This window comes from Chenopodium album, chromosome 1 (genome assembly GCF_948465745.1).
Source record: "Chenopodium album chromosome 1, dcCheAlbu1.1, whole genome shotgun sequence".
NCBI classification, from domain to species: domain Eukaryota; kingdom Viridiplantae; phylum Streptophyta; class Magnoliopsida; order Caryophyllales; family Amaranthaceae; genus Chenopodium; species Chenopodium album.
In genome coordinates this window covers 41,934,062-41,953,781 of record NC_137834.1, presented here as the reverse complement: position 1 = coordinate 41,953,781, position 19,720 = coordinate 41,934,062, and the positions used below count along the sequence as shown (strand labels likewise).

The 19,720-nt window shown below is 44.2% G+C and overlaps 1 non-coding gene across 1 annotated transcript; it reads right to left on the bottom strand.

Moving 5' to 3' along the window:
* Positions 1-18,263: 18,263 nt before the first annotated feature.
* LOC145566230 (small nucleolar RNA R71) lies at positions 18,264-18,369 on the bottom strand. Its single transcript, XR_014095385.1, has one exon. It is a non-coding gene; the product is annotated as a small nucleolar RNA R71 (small nucleolar RNA).
* Between the last annotated feature and the right edge of the window lie 1,351 nt (positions 18,370-19,720).

Genomic DNA, 19,720 nt, shown 5'->3' with positions numbered 1-19,720 from the left:
CTTCCAGAAAGCAGCTTATATAATCACTTACTTCAAATTATATTGAACAAAATAATAAAGTAGAGAGTTTCAGCTAAAATCAAATACTATTTTTAGAGTTCCAAGGATTAGCAGATATGTTATCAAAAAGTTTTGCAATATTTATAAGTCCCAATAAAACTTCAGCATTGAAATATATGTTGGTTAACCAAGTATCATCATGGTATGTTTGTTTCCAGTGGACAATATACACTATGGTTTTCCAGCCAATCAGAACACTTCCCTTTTTTAAAAAATGTAAATTTAAATGCTTTCCTTGTTCTATTTAAGAGAACCTTGTTCATTTCAGAACGTTTGCCTCATTTCTCTAATAAAAATAGTATTTTTGTAGCTGGTTGCTCATACCTTTCTGATGTTAAGGTATGTGCATTAATGTTTTTGTTTTCATGTCTTTACATCATTTAGTTCTTACTTGTCTTCATTTAATAGCATGCCTTCATTAATGGTTTTGATTGTTATTACTCAATTAGTATCTTTGTTGCACTTCTGTTCACTATGATGCTTCTATACTTTGCCACAATAAATGCTCCTCTGAATGCACACTGGTTGAATTACTAGGCTTGTATTGTTTCCAACTTAAAGCAAGTCTTCTTTAATTTAATTCACTATAAAAGATCTATATTTAAGATTCCTAGGTTGTTTACCAGTATATGGTTCATATGGTTTCTGTTAAGAACCACATTGCTATGTTTCTAACAGAATTCTCAACAACTTCTGTGTTTTATCTTCTATTGTCTGATAAAATTGCTTAGCTCATTTTTGAAAGTGAAACTTAATTATTACCTCTGAATTTAGAAAATTTGTGCTACTAAGGATGTATTTCATATATCTAAGAAAATTTTCTGGAAAATCAAAACCCTGTGTCCTTTTCAGTTTTGGCCATATATGTGTTACATATTTCACTAATGCTAAAAAACATGTTGTTTGAAATGTGCAAGTTGTCTGAAATGAAAAAAGTTCTCTTAATATGCCAATCAAAACACTTCCCCTTTTTTATAATTTTTTAATTATTTAGGTAATGTTAAAAAACATGTTACTTGCACATTAGAAATCAGACAACTTGATTTCTGAACAAACTTTTGAAGCATTTTAGAACAAGGTTCACTAATGACCACAATCAAATGATCCTATAAAGCCTATAAGATTGTTAATCTGTGTAAGATAACCTTTCCTTGTATGCAAATGAATTATATGAAACCTTGATATGTGCCTCTAGATAAGCTATCTCCCAAAAACAAGAAGTACAAGATTAAAGTTAAGGTGAAGGAGAAGTCTCTGGCAAAATATCCAGAAGGCAAGAAGGCTTACCAAAAACTTGTGTTTGAAGACGATGAGGTATATATAATGCTCTGAATATTTGTTGTGTAATTAGCTAAAGAAGTTAGGCATGTTCTAATTCATTTTTGTGTTGTGCTGTTAGGGGAATGAAATGAGAGGAACCCTGTTTGAAGATGACATTGAGAACTTTAAGACTGTTTTGGAACACCAGAAAGAGTACATCATATCAGATGCACCAATCAGGAATACCAATCCCATGTATCGTCACAAAGAAGGTGACTACTACCTGTCTTTTGGAGGCACAACTGCAATTCAATCACTCAATCCCAATTCAGGTCCTATTATGCCAAAATATACTTCCATTGCTGAGGTCCCACCTACAAGCAGTGAAGATGATCGCTATGGTAATACATATTGTGTGTTTTTGTATTTATCTTTTTATTGCACCTTATTTCTTAGCCCTTACTATGTGACTCATGTGTAGACATTCTTGGAGTCATTGTGCACTTGGAAGATACACGCAAGAAAAGGACGAGCAATGGTTATGAATTTGATGTACGAGACATTGTTGTTGTGGATGACAGTGTGCAAAGGTTTTTATACATTAACACATACATTCAAGCACATAATACTTATTTATATGTTCTCTTTTAATAGTGTTTGGTATATATGCAGGATGGCCAATGCTCTTGTTATTTTTGTGTATGGAGAGCTGGCTACTAAAGAGTGTGCCAAATTAGCTGCTTGGTATGATTCTTTCATGGTTGTCAGTTTCCGCCATTTGAAAGCAGCCACTCATGGAGGTTAATTCAAACTCAAAATACTTTAATCATGTAACCTTTACTATATTATGCTTAATTTTTCATTTTACTTCATAGGATTCTCCTTGGCATCTTCTATGTCCACAGTAATTGATCCTGAGCCAACTGGGCCTGAAGTTAATGCACTGAAAGCTTGGTAAGCTTATTAGATCTTCATAGTTAATTTGTTCTCTAGACATTTGAGTAATAGTTGTTGCTTTGCATGGGACAGGGTACTGGAAAATGAGGATCGTCTTGCTGATCATGTGGCGCATCAACTGCAGTCCAGGGAAGTTAGCGGTGCAAATGTTCTTAATTCAGTTGAAGATCTAAAAAAGAAAACAGTAATGAAACAAGCATTTTTTTTATAGCTACAAATTAAATATGACATCCAATAAACCATTATGATGTTTATTTCTTCATTTACAGCCTCTGACAACTACTGCACATGAACGCCACTGGCTCAATGTCACAATACCGACTGCACGTAAGGAAGATGTTATTGCTTATGTTGGATGCACTGTTTGTGGAAACCACTGTGACAATGTTGAAGCAGTTAAATTTTACTGCGATAATTGCAATGATACCTGCACTACAGAAAAGAGGTCAAGTAACCTCTCACATAATCACAGCTTGAAGTCTGCTCTATTGCTAACTAAATTCATCTCCTTATAAGGTCAGCATCACCTTCTATGCGGCCGATGATACTGCAAGTATTCGGCTGACTGCATATGGGAAGCCATGTGAAAAGTTATTTGGCCTTAAAGAAGCAGAACTGATCGAAAGAAGGTAAGGTCATCCAATATGCTACTCCTGCTCACCTACTTACTGTCCAAATCATTTAAGCAAAACAAAACCACACCTAAATTAACAAATGTCCTTTGATATGCAGATGTCACGCTGGGATGGTTTTGAAGACTTAGCTGCTGCACTTAAACAAAACCCAGTGAAAGTTGAAGTTGGGCCAACCGGTGCAATTAAGAGAGTTGGCTATCTCAAATGGGTTATCAAATCGGTTGTTAGGGAAGAAGTCATAAATACCAAGGCGGCTGCTACGCAAGAAGCTATGATTACCAAGGCAGCTGCTACGGAAGAAGTCATGAATACCAAGGCGGCTGCTACGGAAAAAGTTATGAATGTGAAGTCAACTGCTACGGAGGAAGAGGTCATGAGCCCTAAGTCAACTGCTACGGAAGAAATTAGAAAAGACAAGTTAGTTGTTACGAAAGAAGCCATGAATACCAAGCTGGTTGCTAAGAAAAAAGCCAAGAATGCCAAGAACTAAGGCTTCTTGTAAGAACACGTTATATCGAACAAGAGTAGCTTGTCATTTTGAACGTGTTCTTGCTAGACACCTTTTGAAACAATCTTAGGTTCCTTTTGCACAAGTCACTTGAAATGATTTTATGCTCCTTAAATGCTCTACCATGTGAACTTTTATATATTTTGTGTACCTAAGTAGCTGCTTATATATGTCTATCATGTCTAGCATCAAAACTAAAACCTAATGGGTGTACTTTTAAATTATGATCATGATGAGCAGACACATTTCAAATCAAGCAACTCTTGCTTGTATGTCCTGTTCCTTAGTAATAGATTATTGAATATTAATCTTCTTATTCTAATTCATTCAGCCAACTTTCTCCTTGCAATTATTCTTATTTCACTGAACAAAATCCTCTACTGTCGAGCCTTTGTTGGTGGTCTTACTCCTCTAGGCTATGCATGTTCCTAATGAGATATTCAAAGCATCCTAAGTGTTACTATGCTTTCAATTATCACATTAATTTGGTTCCTACTAAGATACCAATTGGTCTAATATATCTAATTATATTTTACTTAAAATGTTAGTAATTTTGCCTAAAACACATATAGAAATCATCAACTACTTACATTTAGCCATGCCAAAGTGAAGAATAGAATAGTTTACTCAAAATGTAACACATGTTTTGTTTTGGGTGTTTTTGTCCCTTGGGAGAGTTACGTCACGAAGTCTGATCCGGCTGAGCTGTACGTGCAAAACAACGGAGACTCCGGGTGGTTGGAGCTCCGCCTCCGACGATCAAGTTAGTAACTTGAAACGGAATAAAGAGAACGGAAATTTAGGTGGGTATCTGCTCGGATTCCAAGCTCAGGTCTTTCTCTGATGTAAGAGAATAAGGGTGTAATCAATGATTCAATGTGTTCCCAAAATGGGGAAATATCTCCCTATTTATAGGGTCGTTGGAAAATGTGCCCCTACCTAGGTCACTTGACCTAGATTCTAGTGGGCTGCGCCATTTTACGGCGCTCCTAGGAGTTTGGGCATTTGAAAGCCGCCATTTCAGAAAACATATCTGAGGGCGCCAAGTGTCAAGAGGATGTTGAGCCACATGGGCCATCCTGAGCTTGACATATGGCAACCTCTCATTGGTCCACGTCTCAAGAGGATGTTGAGCCACATGGGCCATCCTGAGCTCGACACGTGGCGACCTCTCATTGGTCCACGTGTCTAGGGTAAAAATACCTTAAACATTTGCCCCTCACAGGTCCCACGTGCATGTCACGTGAGGCCTGTGACACGTGTCCACCTTTCATAGGTGAACAGTAACGGGTAAAATTTTGAATTTCAAATCAAAATTTTCCCCCCACTTTTACTTTCTATAAATAGAAAGTTACCCCTCCTGCTTTTCACACCTTACGTTCATATTGACTTTTTAGAGAGAGAAAAAGAGATTTCTAGAGAGAGTTTCCTCTGCTCCCGCCTGCATAACAGCAAGTTTCAAGCTTTCGAGTGCTAGTAGTACATCACCTGGTTCACCAGCTGAAGCGGTTTTCAGATTTTCCAGAGTCAAAGCAAGGTAACCGCCTGTACCATTTTAGCTTTTCTCCCCTTCAATTTACATACCATTTTTTCCGCCTGTATGCCCGGATTCTTTTAGAAAATAGAAAATATAAATGAGTTCCCAATCCACCCACTCGGCACTGCCTAGGACACTCAGCCGATCCCCCGAAACGGCCGAGTCTAGAACAGGGGGTGCCTCTTCTGGACTGTCAGAACCAATATTTTCATCTCCGAATTCCTCCCTCTCTGTGTCTGTGCAGGACACAATGGCCAGAACGAAACAAACGGCCAGGCGGTCTAAAAGCCGGCGCACCATGAGAGTGCCAACCGATGAGGTTTTCCCGGAAGGGGATTCGAGGAATTGGGAGGAGAGCGGATCTGACGAAGAGGCTCCCTCTACCTCCGGGAGCTCTGGAGTAAGAGAGGCGGGCGGCGAAGGAGCCGCCTCCTCAAATGAAGCCGGCGACGCTGAAGCCGGCCAGGGATCAAGGACGGAATCCTTCGGCTCTGACCAGGGAGATTTTGCGGCTGACTATCAGCAGCCGCCCAAAGTTGCCGACCATCCCAACCCCAAAAGAACCCGGATGCTGCCGAGTAACATTGCCCTTCTTAATAGCGGGTTCAGGGCTTTTAAAGAGAAACATCCATTTGGAAGGGGTTGGGAAGTTATTATCCCTCCAGCTGATGCTGTGATGGCCTAGGGGGACGACATTGACCACGCAGATGACTACTTCATCTGCTATGAGGCGGTTATAGAAGCCGGCCTCCGGTTCCCCCTCCACCCCGGGATTAGGAAAATCCTCAAGGGGTATGATCTGGGAGTTTGGCAACTCACCCCTAATTCGTGGGTGAACATATTAAGTTACATCGCCGCCTGCGAGTTCCAAAACTTGAACCCCAGCTTTTCCGCCTTCGCTCATATGCACTACCTGAGCAAGGCCCTAGGCGGCCATGGGGCATGGTATACGCTGACTACCTTGCCCTAATATCTAATGACTTTGGACAAAGTGTCCAAGTGGTCCGGGTGGAAGGAAAAGTTCTATTTGATTTCCTCTCCAACCCTAAGACACAACCGGACACTGCGTCGGTACAATACTAAGCCGGCTCTTCTTGGACGTAAATTCCCTCTCCCGGCACTATCTACTAAAGCCCGGGAGCAAATCATGGAGCCGGGATTTTTTGAAACCACAACTGAGCCCATGGGGGATGGGACTCACATTATTGTTCCCAAGAACTAGATCCCCCATCCGGACTTCTTCAAAGATGAATGCTTCTTGTCCGCCTGCGGACTGAGTACGATGTTTCCCAGGGGTAGAATACTTCTCATCCGGAATGATTGTCTTTTTATTCTTATTGTAAACTTGCCTTGATTCTTTCTAACTTTAAAATTCTTGTTTTTGCAGAAGAAGCCCTGAGGATGGTTGACCAGGATAAGACTCCTGCTAAATCTGCGGCGCAACTGCGCAAGGAGGCGGCCCTTGTCAAAAAGGCAGCCGTCGAGGCTAAAGACACGAAGAAAGGCGGGGTAAGACCGCCTGACTTTATGTTTGCATTTTTTTTATATATATATATACCGGTTGGGTATACTTATATTTTGCTTCTTTCTAAGGAGTCCGCCAAGAGAATCCCTCGATCATTCTCCAAGCTTCTCAAAAGGCAGGGAGATGATCTGGAGAAGGATCCGGCTGCCAAAGCCGCAAGGAAGGATCCCCACCAGAAGCAAAGTTCTGCCCAATCCGGTCGTCCAACGACTGGGGGCAAATCCCCTACTATTCAGAAGAAACTGAGTGAAAGCTCAGAACAGCAGAAAGCGCCGGAAGCCTCTACGGCATCGAAGGGTGGCGAGCCACCTAAGGTTGCAGGCGGTGCGGCAACCACTGGGGAGGAGAACAAGCCGGAGACCCATCCGGAAGTTCACGGTAAGGAACAAACTTAAATACCTTGGCCACTTGATTTTATGAGAATGAAGACTAAGGTTGATTCTTCAAAAGGGTCAGTCAGCAGCCGGCAACGGATGAATGCCAGCTACGCTGCTTCTATCTCACAAAGAACTACTTTTGATGCAGATCTGACTCCTAACCTGCCGGATCTCGCAGGCTTTGCGAAGCGGATGGTGAGGATCATCACCCGGTCTGAGAAGCCCTCCATACCTGATCTGCAGGTCGTGGACTTCGACCGGATAATGGGCTCTCTGGCTGAGGTACATAATTCCTCTATCTTGATGTCTTTAATCTTTATTTTGAATAAGTAACTCATAAACCGGCTGTTATTGACTCAGGCTATGGTGAGAGTGGACAAGCTCCGGGGTCCCTTCAGGCGGAAGCAAGAAGGGGTAAATGACGCCAAACGGAGGGCCCTAGAAAACCTCAACTTTGCTGAACATTCTGATTATATGTGTAATTTAAGGATTAAAGCAGTAGAGTTGAACAAGGAGGAGCTGATGCAAAATTTGACGGCTGTAAACGATGAAGCTAACATCCGGGCTGATGACCTTGATAAGCAGTTGAAAGATGCCAAATCTGATCTCAAGGCATTAGAAGATGCTGACAAGGAGAATGCCCAACTCCGGATTGACAATGACCGCCTGAGGCTTGAGCTCATGACCCAGCGCAATAAGCAGTCAGATGAGCTGGCCCGGGAGCAGACCCGGCTGACTGAGGAGAATGAAAGGGACAACTTGGCCCGGCTGAAGATCACCTGGGGCCTCCTCTACCCAGAAATAGACTTTGAGGTCTATAAGCTGAGGTATGATTACGCCACTGAGGTGTATGATGCCCAGCAACTGGGTGATGCTCCTCCGCCTCGCTTCCAAGACTGGGCTGCTGAGTAGGGATATGAAGTCTCTGATGATGAGGAGCCGGCGGATGATCATCAAGAGGGCCAAGCCAGCCAAACTCAGCCGGAGAAGACTCCGCCTCAGCCTTAGGCGAGCCTCCCACCTTTCTGCGGCGGTATGCCAATCAATGTTATTTACCGGCTTGCATGCTGTGTTTTGTTGTATCTTTTTACCAACCATGGGGTTGGGTTAACATTTTTACTTTCTTTCCTCACCGGATGTGTCCGGTTAACAATTATTCTGGCCTTTGTGCCATTTTAAATATAAATGAAGTATTCCGACTCAGTCGGATTTTATATATGTCTGTTTTCAATTTGAATTTTTCATGTGTATGCAATTCTTTAGTATTTTGCCTAACTTAAAAAAGCATGCGACAATTTGCAATCCGGGTGCTCTTGCCCCTGGGCGGCTGTGTGGTTGGTTTTATGTCAAGCTGATTGATTGGCTTGAAAACACTTGATACTTGGAGAAGTATGGAGTGTTTTTAGGCCAATCAATCACAATGGTGATTGCCCCAAACCAAGTGCACAGCCGGCCATTAAAACGGGTGCTTTGAGCTTCTTACCCGGGCGGTTATATTCCGTCTAGGGTTAACGCGTAGCCATTACACAACCCTTTGCCCCAATAGGGGAAGTGAGTGCAACTTTGGAATAAATAACCCAAGTAAGAATTTCTATCAATGACCGACTGATGCCTGTGGGCATCCGGTATCTGGAAACTTATTCGTTCTTCATAGGTTATTTTGGTCAGACGGCTATGAGTTGGCCAACTTGGTCGTTCAATTTTTGTCGTCTGCATGGGTACGTAGAACCGACAAGTAGTCTGTTCTCTGCGACGATTGCACCCGGAGGGGTGTCGCCAGACGCCTTTGTCCATGCTGGGACAGGCAATTTTATAAAATGAGCAACCATCCGGCTATTTTAGCCTCTGGTCTTGTTTGGGACCGGTTGTATAGCCACTAAACGTTTTTGTGCTTAGTTTTTAGTCAGTATTGAATTTACACTAAGTATCAAACTTAGTTTTTTAAACAAGCGGGTCAGTATGGGTATTACCCAGGCAGATAATCAGGCAGTTTAATAAACAAAGTATCAAACTTAAATAAACAAAGGATCCGAGTAGTACCCAGGCGATCCAACGAATATAACCTTTACTAGGTGTCAAAATCAGTTAGGTAAGGAAGAATCCGCCTATGTATTACCCGGATGGACAATTAAACAATAACTCGATTTTGCAAACAGAGTCTGAATCTTCATTAATTGACTCACTATTTACAAAAAGTTTACAATCTCAGAAGTAGTACTTTTTTAGGTTCTCTACATTCCAAGTTCTAGGCAGACGCCTGCCGTCTGGGGTTTCCAGGCAGAAGGTGCCATCCCTTACTTCTTCATAGATCCGGTAGGGGTCTTCCCAATTTGGGGTTAGCTTTCCCAGCTCATTGGCCCTACCGGTTGCCTCCATTTTTCGTAACACTAAGTCGTCTACTTTCAAAGGACGCTTGTGTACTTTTTTGTTGTAGGATCTAGTCATTCTCAGACGGTAAATCTCATGACGCAAGGCGGCATTGCCCCTGCGTTCTGGGAGTGAATCCAATGCCAGGCGCATTGCTTCCCAGTTTGCCTCTTCATCATACAGCATGACTCTGAGAGTCGGCTCGTAATGTTCGATGGGCAAGACGGCTTCAGCACCGTAAACCATGAGAAATGGGGTTTCACCGGTTGCCCCTTTCGCGGTTGTCCGGATGGCCCATAGGACATAGATTAATTCTTCTGCCCATAAGCCACCGGCTCTTTCTATTTTCTTTTTAATGCCGTCTGAGATGAGTTTGTTGAAGGCTTCAACTTGGCCGTTTGCTTGGGGCCGGCCAACAGATGCAAAATAGCTTGAGATCCCCTGATCTCCCAACCAAGTTTTTAGCTGAGGCGTCTCAAACTGAGGACCATTATCAAACACCATAGACATAGGTACCCCATACCGGGTGATGATGTTCTTCCAAATGAAGGAAATTACGTCTGAGGTCTTGATGTTTTTAACCGCCTCAGCCTCCACCCACTTGGTGAAATAGTCCACAGCCACCAAGATGTAACGCTTTCCGCCTAGAGCAGGCGTGTAAGGACCTAGAATGTCCATACCCCATTTTGCAAACGGGATTGGGCTTTGGATGGCCGTCAGATCAGTAGCCGGACGGTGAATGAGTTTACCAAACTTTTGGCACTTGTCACATTTCTTCACCAATTCCTTGGCGTCTGCCTCAAGAGTGGGCCAAAAGTAATGTCGTCTGGCTCTGACGGCTAGGGACCTGCCGCCTATATGAGAGGCGCAGAATCCCGAGTGCAAGTCTTCGAGAACTTCCTTCCCCTTTTCCGGGGTGACACACTTCAACAGGGGCTTAAGAAATCCTTGCTTGAAGAGTTCTCCATTTTTCAACTCGAAGCTTGCAGCTCGCTTCTTCAGGACGGCTGCTTCCTGTGGTGAATCAGGAAGTGTACCGTTTGAAAGATAGGCCCGGATGGAATCCATCCAGGTGGAGCTTCGGTCTAAGGTTCCAATGGGCTCTTTATGTATGCTTATCTTTTCAAGAACTTCCCAAAAGACCGACCGAGGGGTATCACAGCAGGAGGATGAAGCCGATTTGGACATGGCATCCGCCTGGTTGTTATCTGACCTGGGCACTTGATTCAGACGGAATTCCTCAAGTACCCCAGTCTCTTCCTTGACTGCCTGAAGATATTTGATCATAGCCGGATGAGTTGTCTCATATGCTCCTTCATACTGGCTAACGACCAACTGTGAATCAGAATAGGCGTCAATCTTTGTTGCCCCTGCCGCCTTACACATGCGGATTCCGGCTAGCAGGGCTTCATATTCCGCCTCATTATTTGAGCCTTGAAACTTATACCGCAGTGCATATTCAAATTTGTCCCCCTCTGGGGACTCATATATAATTCTTGCACCACAGCCATTCTTCGTTGAGCTTCCGTCTACATACACTTTCTAAACCTGGTCAAAATTGTCCGGTTGCACCGATCGGGTCATATCAACAATGAAGTCGGCAAACGCCTGACCTTTCACTGTTTTTCTAGGTTCAAAAGTGATTTCAAGACTTTGCATTTCAATAGCCCATTTCAACATTCTTCGGGATGACTCCAAAGTAGACATTGGCCGCTTGAGGGGCTGGTCGGTGTAGATTACCACCGGATGAGCCAGGAAGTATGGCTTCAATTTCTTGAAAGCCATATACAGAGCAAAGCCAAATTTTTCTACCATGGGGTACCGGAGCTCAGCATTTTTAAGACATGGCTAATGAAATAGACCGAAAGCTGAACACCGTTTCTCTCAGCAAGGAGAACGGCACGGAGAGCATGATTTGAGACGGCTAAGTATATGTATAACACCTCCCTAGGAAATGGACTAACAAGTCTTAGCAAAGAGTGGAGGTGTTCTTTCAGCCGTTGAAAGGGCGCCTCGGCCTCATCTCCCCATTCGAACCTGGTCTTCTTCCTGATTGCTCAGAAGAAATAAAGGCATTTGTCGCCTGACCGGCTGAGGAATCTCCCCAGAGCAGCCAGGCAACCGGTTAGTCTCTGTGCTTCCTTGACAGTGCGGGGTGACTTCATGTCAATCACCGCCTGTATCTTCTCAGGGTTAGCCTCTATCCCCCTTTGATCAATCAGGAATCCGAGAAACTTCCCAGACTTAACACCAAAGATGCATTTCTTAGAATTTAACATGACCTTATGCTGCCTGAGTGTGGTGAAGGTTTCTCGGAGATCAGCAAGGTGATCCGCCTGCTATTTGGATTTGACTATCATGTCATCAATGTAACAGAATAGCCCCTGATCAGTGACGAAGGCCGTCTTTTCTTGATCTTTCTTCCACAGGGGTATCTGATGGAAGCCGGAGTAGGCATCCATAAAACTCATCAAGGCGTGACCGGCTGAAGAGTCGACCAGACTGTCGATCATCGGAAGCGGATAACTGTCCTTAGGACACGATCTGTTGATGTCTGTGTAATCAACACACATGCGCCAGGTCCCATTCGGTTTCTTAACAAGGACCACATTGGCCACCCAGTCGAGTAAATTACAAGGCCGAATGAACCTGGCGTCTAGCAGCTTTTTGACTTCGGCAACTGCCGCCTGACTTTTTTCCTCGCCGTGGTTTCTTTTCTTTTGCCGGATGGGCTTCCTTTTGGGGTCCATGGCGAGTTTGTGGACAGCGAGATCCAGGCTGACGCCTGGCATCTCTTCCACTTCAAAGGCAAAAATGTCTTTGAATTCCTTCAGCAGAAGGTGCAAGCTTGCACCCAAGGTAGCATGAGCAACCATCTCAACCTTAACAGTACGTTCTGGACGGCTGTCATCCAGAATGAGATCAACGCTTTCACCAGCCGGTTGGGGACGGAGCTTATCTGACCGTTCACCGGCCAGTGATTGCTATTTTTTCTCTTTTTTCACCTCCACCAGCAGAGGTGCTTTTCTTTTCTTTCCGGCTGCTGGTGGGGCAGGAGCTGGGTCGGCATCCTGGACATTGTCAAGGTCTATGGGTTCCTGACCGCCTGGGGCCACGGTATCTCGGACGGCTGAGAGATAACACTCTCGGGCCGTCTTCTGATCCCCATTCAGGGAACCCACAGTGCCGTCATCCCTCTCATACTTGATGAGCATGAGAGATGGGATGATTACTGCCTTGGCTACGTTGAGAGTTGGCTGGCCAAGGATGATGTTGTAGGTAGTCAACTCCTCAACGACCAAGAATCTGACGACAATATGTCGTCCCTGGCCTTTCTCCCCCACCCGGATGGGTAAGTCAATTCTACCGGCTGGGTAGACCATCCCACCCCCAAAACCAACCAAGGGGTGGGTGACCAGGTGCATGCTGCTGACATTGTATTTCAGCTTTTGCAGGCACCGGAGTCTGATGATGTCTGATGAGCTGCCGGTGTCTATAAGGATCCGTCCAACCAGCTGGTTGGCAACCTTACATTCAATGACCACCGGGTCATCATGAGGGCGGCGGATGCTGCCCCTATCCTTCTTAGTGATCAAGACGTCTGGGAAGGAAGAGCTGGCAGACGCCTGCTCATCATCATCTTTGTCCATCTTTCGAAGATGGCTCTTGGTGCCCCGGATGGTAGGGCCACCACATGAGAACCCGCCTGCTATAGTGTAGACCGGCTCCTTGTCGGTATCCGAGCTACTAGCAGGCTGGGGGGTAGTCTTGGAGGACTGACCCTTGTTTTTCTTTTTTGCCCCGGCTAGGGACTTAGAAATGTAGGACTTCAACAGCCCTTTGTCAGCGAGACGGTCCAATGCCCGCTGAAGACTAAAGCAGTCGTTGGTGTCATGGCCAACCTCCTCATGGAACTGACAAAATTTATTTTTGTTCCGTGACTGGACATAACTCTTCAAAGGATTCGGCTTCTCAATGGACAGCCGCTCCTTTACCTCCATGAGGATGGAGTTGCAGTCTTTGTTAAACTCGTACCTGGGGACGTACGGTTTAAACTCTTTCTTTTTCTTCTGGGACGGCTGGTCAGAGTCAGTAACCGCCCAGACTTCTTTTCTCTTCTTGCTCTCCTCTTTCTTTTTAGTCGGCTGAGCAGGCCGGTTGTCTTTCTGCTTGTCAGACTTCTTAGAGTCCGACTGGCCTCCAGGCGAGCAGAGGTCGGTAGCTTGAATGTAGCTTTCCGCCACCCTCAGGGCCGCCTGCAGGGTGAAAGCCCCTTTTCTGCCTTGGTCGAACTTAAAGGTCGACCCGTCTCTCAGACCTTTGAAAAATTCTGTAAAAGCTACCTCATCAAACAGCCCCTGAATCTGAATTCTGATCAGGTTGAACCGCCTGACATATGAGCGCAACCCTTCTCTCTCTCCCTGCTTAACAGTGCTCAAATCATTGAGAAGTTGGAAGCAAACAGGAAGGCAAGCTTCCTGAAACTATCGATGGACCCGGCTGGCAGATTGCCAAACCATTGTTGGGCAATGCCCTTCAATGTAGCCGGGAAGCATCGACACCAAGTGGCATCATCCAACCCCTGCAGATACATGAGGTTGGTGTAAGCCATGAGGTGGTCTTCCGGATTGGTGGTACCATCATAGGTACCAACCAATACATTCTTAACCTTGGTCGGGTGGGCCGCCTCGGTTATCTCCCGGGTGAACGCAGAAGGCTGTTCACCCAGGCGTAGCAGACGAAGCTGCCAGTCCAATGGCTGGACATTTGGATATGCCGCCTGACCCCCAAAGAAGGCCGGCTGCATGAAGTGAGGGGAGTACTGCCCGTAAGCCTGAGTAGGCACATACGGGACAGCTCCAATCATATGAGGGCCAGAATGGACGATATTACCGCCTGTCTTACTCTCATGCAGGGAGGGTGCACTCCCTGCAGAAATGTTGTTGAAGCTGTCTGGAAAGTTCGATGTTGAAGCAGACTCAGACAGCGATTGGTTTCTCTTCCGGTTGATGATCTCCCGGACATCAAGAGTTGATTTTTTACTTCTCACCGGCTGCTGAGTCCGGCGAGTGTTATTGGTATTCTTCCCAGGAAGGAGAATTCTTGACCAATCAATGGTCCCGGCTGCCTTCTCCTTTGGATGAGGGGTGGGCTGCCGGTTTCTGACTGACTTCCCCTTCTCTGAAGGAGTCTTCTTCGCCGACTGACCTTTACTTGGGCCAGCTCGGCTTTTGTTGATCAGCTCTTTAATTTCACCCTTGAAACTTGTCATGAATCTCATGAGTTCATCTCGAGTGACAGGGGCTGATCCAGCTGCCGTTTGGGTTTCCCCTTCCGGCTGCCCAATGAGTCTGCTTTGACCCGCCTGGGAGGCACCCCGCTCCAGAGTCTCTCTGGGCCGGATGCGCTTGATTCTGAGAGAGTCGTCTTCGGCTGTAAAGGTTTTGACCTGAGGATCTTCATCCTCATGGTCTGTAAAGACTTTTGGGTCTTCGCCCAGACGGTTAGGGGGTGGTACAGACTCTTGAACCATCTTCGAGGTACTCTCCCCACAGACGGCGCCAAATGTTTTGGGTGTTTTTGTCCCTTGGGAGAGTTACGTCACGAAGTCTGATCCGGCTGAGCAATACCTGCAAAACAACGGAGACTCCGGGTGGTTTGAGCTCCGCCTCCGACGATCAAGTTAGTAACTTGAAACGGAATAAAAAGAACGGAAATTTAGGTGGGTATCTGCTCGGATTCCAAGCTCAGGTCTTTCTCTGATGTAAGAGAATAAGGGTGTAATCAATGATTCAATGTGTCCCCAAAATGGGGAAATATCTCCTTATTTATAGGGTCGTTGGAAAATGTGCCCCTACCTAGGTCACTTGACCTAGATTCTAGTGGGCTGCGCCGTTTTACGGCGCTCCTAGGAGTTTGGGCCTTTGAAAGCCGCCATTTCAGAAAACATATCTGAGGGCGCCAAGTGTCAAGAGGATGTTGAGCCACATGGGCCATCCTAAGCTTGACACATGGCAACCTCTCATTGGTCCACGTCTCAAGAGGATGTTGAGCCACATGGGCCATCCTGAGCTCGACACGTGGCGACCTCTCATTGGTCCACGTGTCTAGGGTAAAAATACCCTAAACATGTTTCAACTTCAATATTACATCCAACATATTTCAAGCAAAAATACTTTAAATTAGTAAACTTATTAGCAATATCCAACCAAAATATCTATATAACTTAATTATTAAGCATCGAAATTAGATTAGTTATATAAGCTAAAGCATTAGAATCATTACAAGCATAACCCAAAATGGATTCTAGCCATTACTTAGAGCAACAAACTAAGATCAAAAGTACTTTAAACAACTACATGGTCCCTAAATTACTACCTACTTAAACCTATATAATCTACTTAAAGACTCTAATCAGAGTCAAAGCCATATGCGTCATCATCACTTTGAGAGACCTCTGGGGAGTGATAATGGTATGGAACACCAGAGTCATCCTCAGATTGATCCTCTTCGTTCTGCTGCTCTCCATCTTCTTCCTCTTCATCTTCTTCATTCTCGTCCTCTAACCCCCCTTGCTGCAGCCCTTAGTGTCCTGGCTGCACATCATTGGCATTTCCTCCACCAATTGCAGGGTGTACTTGAACTTCTTCAGCCCCAACAATAACTGATGAGGGCATAACTTGCTTCTCTACAGTCTCCTCATCACTTATGTCCATCTCAGCCTCCCCACTTTCAACCCCATTTTCTTTAACCTCATTAACCTTACTGCATTTATGCCACTTTTCATCCTTTTTCTCTAAGGATTCTCCCCTCATTTGCACTTCTTTGAGCCTTTTTAAGCATTTTTCCCTTAGTTTTGTCTTTCCCTTTACTTTCGCGTGTTTCTTTTCCCTTTTTCTTTTTTGTTGTTTTTTTTTCTAGCGTTTCTTTGTTGTTTTGTAGGTTCTTGGCCTTTTTGGATGAACTTTGGAATGCATGACGTGCCATGGAGAAGGAGCATGAAGATCAACAGAAGCTGAAGGAAGGAAGAATCAAGTAGGTTCGGCCGAACCCCCTGAAGGTGTGACCGAACCAAGGTGTAGCCGAACCTGCTCAGTGGTTCGGCCGAACGTCGAGGCAGGGACAAGATGCAATTTGGCAATATTGCAGGAGTGGTCGAACCACAGAAGTTCGACCAGACCAAGATCAGGAAGGTTCGACCAAACCTACCCATGGTTCGGCCGAACCTACCCTGTAGTCCGGTCGAACCTTCCCATTGTTCGGTCGGACCTCTCCTTTTCTCAGATGGCTCTGTACGGACTATATAAGTCCCATCTTAGAACGTTTTGATGTAATTAGATGAACTTAGTTTTAATTTTCTGCACTTTTTAGCTTAATCTAGAGAGAAAAACACTATTAGTCTTCATTGGTAGAGAGAGAAAGTGTGGTTTTCTTCATTGATGAACTTAGATTTTGAAGAAGGAGTTTGTTTAATCCTTTGTAGACCTTCATCTTCAATTAATGAGCAATCTCTTACTCTTTCTCTTTACCTTTGTTTTTTATTTTCCTTCTTTGCTTTGATTTTCCTTCTTTGCTTATTGATCATGTTGATGCTTGTTGATTTGATGATTGATATTGTCTTCAATATGATTTGTGAGTAGTCACTTAGCCAAGGGTGTGGGGATGGTGTAGTTGCTAATTGTGTATGCTTATAATGTTGGGGTTATGTTAATGGTGATTAAAGTCTTTGCATGCTTGATATTCTTTGATCTTCTTGCAAGTGCACATTGTTAGTTGATTAAAGGTGAATCTTTGCTAACAAGGAACGGAAGTTGACTTAGTTGAGATTCATTACTATCGATATTTCTTTGATTGCACCTTCTAATATATGGTTCTAGTGTGGAAACATAGAGGCTATGTTAGGAGAAACCGATTAACCCCGGAAGGCAGTTAGATTGGGCCTTTTTTCGATATTCATGCATGTTTAGTTTGCCATTGATTTACTACTTTGTTATTGCATGATCAAGGGGCAACTACATCTACCTATTTCCCTTGGTGCTTAGTTATATTAATTTTAATCCATTTCGTTCTTAGTTTAATCTCTTAGTTATCCACACTTCTTGTTCCGAGATACCTTAGACTCTAGGTAATGAATGTGGTGTTTATGCATTTCTCCCTATGGTTCGACCCCTCTACTTGCCCTATATTTGTAATAGGTTGAGTCGAGTGTTATAAATTGTATTTGATTTAGGTGTAGTTGTTTGATGACGCAATTATTCCTTTGTCAAATTGGCGTCGTTGCCGGGAAGACGACTTCCATTGCTATTTCATTGCTTGTTTGAGACTATCTCATGTTTTATTTGTTAGTGTTTGCTAATTTTGTTACTTGTCAGTGATTACGTTCTTCTTAGCTTTGTCGTATGAACAGAGGACGAACCCGCTCAAGATCTTTGATTCCCATCGATCCAGAGCTAGAGAGGTCTTTGTCCCTACTTCGAAGAGAAGCAAGAGCAAGGAGTAAAAATTCTCACACTCCAACGAGAGAAGTAAGAGAATTAGAAGATACTCCACCCTCTTCACCCTCAAGTGAAGAATTAGATAGCCCTAACTCATCATCGAGTTCGGAAATCAACCCTTTCTCAACCTTTAAGTTCGAGAGTGAAAAAGGTACTAAAATGGGAGAGAATACGCCTTTGAGACGTCTTGGGGCCCCCGAAGATTTTAGAGCGCAAAGTGGGATCCTCACTCCTACTACTCAAGCCAACAATTTCGAGATCAAGCCTAATTTGATTGCTTTGATTGAGATGAAACAATTCTCGGGTGGAAAGTTTGAGAGTCCTCATGAGAACTTGAAAGAGTTTGTGAAATATTGTGACACAATCAAGGCCAATGGAGTGACTCAAGAATATATTCGCCTCAAAATGTTTCCATTTTCGCTAATTGGGAGAGGTCTAGAATGGCTAGAGAAGGAGGTGCCCCCTAATTAATTCTCTCACAACATGGGACCAAGTGACTACGGCTTTCTTGAGGAGGTTTTATAACCATAGGAAGACCGCCGAGGCTCGGTCTTTTATTCAAGGTTTTCGCCAAAAGAGTGGTGAGTCTCTAAGTGCGGCATGGGAACGATACAAAGAGCTTCAACGTCAATGCCCACACCATGGGATACCCAAGTATCAACTCATTCACACTTTCTATGGAGGTCTCACACCTCAAGGAAGAACAAGCCTAGACGCCGCGGCCGGCGGTCCAATCATGAACAAAGGAGAGCATGAAGTGGAGTGTATTATAGAGGAGGCCGCAAAGAACTATGATGATTGGTACGAAGGAGAAAGGGATGCTACTTCTAGTAAGGGTGTTTATGCATTGGAGCAAGCCAACGCAATCAACAACCTTTCTACCCAAATCTCAAAAATGATCAACAAAATGGATGAATTGATGAAAGAAAGGTCCAACCCTCATGGTAATACCTCCCCTTCAACCAAGGGAGGCAATGGTATGGATACTTCCTCCTCCTCTTCTTACAATAATATGCCCCAAGGATGCATGTTTTACTCTAATTGTGAAACCTATGATCATGATACCTCTCATTGTGTATATGCTTGTGAAGTTCAACCCCCTTCCCATGAACATGATGATAATATGGAAAATGTCAACACTCAATGGCTCATTGGGTTTTTCACCCTCATTCTCTATCTCCATCTCTTCTTGAGTGTTGAAAAGGAAAAAAATGTTGAGGTGCCCAAGGAAAAAGAAGCCACCCCCTTGCCCCTAAATCGCCAACCTAGAGAGGAGAAGCTACCCTTTCCACAACGATTTGTGAGAGCTAAACTTGATGCCCAATTTGGGAAGTTTTTGGAAGTCATTAAGAATTTGCATATTTTCGTCCCTTTTGTTGATGCTATGAAGCAAATGCCCCACTATTCCAAATTTTTGAAAGACCTTTTGAGTGGGAGAAGGGAGTGTGAGACGGTGAGTTTGACCGCCAATTGTAGTGCAATTATTTCCAACAAACTTCCTACCAAATTGAAAGATCCGGGTAACTTTTCCATCCCTTGTTCTATCAATGTCATTGAATTTGATAAAGCCTTGTGTGATTTAGGAGCAAGTGTGAGTCTCATGCCCTATTCCGTCTACCAAAAGCTTAGTGTAGGAACCCTCTCCCCCACTAACATTACTCTCCAACTAGCGGACCGTTCCGTTAAGTTCCCCATGGGCAAAGTTGAGGACATTTCCCTTAGGGTAGGAAAGTTCACATTCCCCGTGGATTTCTATGTGCTAGAGATGGATGAGGATGAGAGGATTCCTATAATTTTGGGTAGACCATTTCTAGCTACTTCTAGAGCTATCATCAATGTGAAGGAGGGGAAGATATCCTTGAAGATTCACAATGATTCTATTGAGTTTGATTTGAATAATGTCATGCAACAACCCTCCTCAAGTGGTGAATGCTTTAGGGTAGATGTTCTTGATATTGTTCTTAATGAATTTTCTCGCTCCCACTTGCATGCTACTAAT